This window comes from Lemur catta, chromosome 1 (assembly GCF_020740605.2).
Source record: "Lemur catta isolate mLemCat1 chromosome 1, mLemCat1.pri, whole genome shotgun sequence".
Lineage (NCBI taxonomy): Eukaryota > Metazoa > Chordata > Mammalia > Primates > Lemuridae > Lemur > Lemur catta.
In genome coordinates, this window is record NC_059128.1 from 82,109,876 (window position 1) to 82,111,498 (window position 1,623).

Consider the following 1,623-nt stretch of genomic DNA (forward strand, 5'->3'; position numbering starts at 1 on the left):
TATGTCATAAGATCTGGATTTCAAGATATATATCCAAGAGCAATTTTGCACAGGTCCACAAGGATATATCTATAAAATGTTTATCATAGAATTAGTTTCTGTAGTAAGGATTTGGAAGGAAATTCCACAGATGTTCATCACTGGAGAAATGAATAGGTAAATTGTGGCATATGTATGAAATAGAAGAGACAAAACAATAGTCAGAAGTAATGAACTAGATTTAAAAATAACATGGACAAAAACAGTCTTGAAAGGGAATGAGAGTGTCAGTGAAGGGGCTTCAAGATGGCTGAATAGAGGCACCCACAATAATGAACCAAACCAGTGAGTAGATAATCACGCTTTGAATAGATGATATAAGAGAGAACACTGGAATTTAATAGAAAAGTTATAGGAAACACCTAATGCAACAAAGGAGTGGGTAGGGAGGCAACCTCCTTGGCCAGGATCAACTGGGAGCCCAAAGAGGCTTCTCAGTATACAGAAAAGCTAAGTGAGAGAGACCACATTCCCACCGAGTACTCCTGCAATCCTAGTCATGGGAAAGTCCCTCAGTCCTCATGGGCCCTGAGACTACCATAGGGAGGTGACTGGGGACCACATGATTGCATTGCTCCAGAGAGGGAAATCACACTCAGTTCTTCCCACCCCCCAATTCCTAAACAACTACAACATGGGCCCACCCAACTTACTAGTATCACCACAGCCAGCACCCACTCAAATGCTCCACCTGAAGTTCTGTGGACTGGTCCACTCAACCTGTCACAGCCACTGCCAACACTAGTGGAGTGTGCTTGGGAGACAGAGGGTTGTCCCACTGCTGCTACTGCCATCATCTGTGCCAGGCCTGCTGCCTAAGGGCTTGAAGACCCACCATCCACAGCTATTGCTGCTAGCACCTAAGCAAGCTACTTGGAAACCCAAGAATTGCCTGCCCAGACACACTAACACCAGTGCCAGTGTACACCACCCTGGGACCCATGGACAGACACAATTAGCCTACTGCTGCCACAACTGGGGCTCAAGCACTAGCCCAGCTGGCATCTCCATCCCCAGCAAAACTTCCACACAGCCTCTGCTAACAAGCACACTCTAAACCATTGAGGAAATCACAGACACCACTGATGCAGTTTACAGCTGAAGAAATTATACAAAGACTACATTACTGCACACACCCAGAATCAAAGCCAAAGTGTCCTACACAAAAAACATTATCAAGACACCTTCAGGAAAAAGTCCTCCACTACAAAAGCAAATCCAAAACACTGGAAGAAGTAACTATTATACCACATGCACAGATATCAATGTAAGGACACAAGAAATATGACAAAGAAAGGAAAATGACATTTCCAAGGGAACAAAATAATTCTCCAGCAACAGATTCCAGTGAAAAAGAAATTTATGGAATCCCAGGAAAAGAATTCAAAATCATAATATTAAAGAAGCTCAGTGAGACACAAGAGAACACAGATAAACAATACAAAGAAATTGGAAAAACAATTCAGGATCTGAATGAAAAATTTATCAAAGAGATATCATTAAACAGAGCCAAGCAGGAATCCTTGAATTTCAAAATTCATTGAATAAAATTAAAAATACATTAGAAAGCTTCAACAATAGACT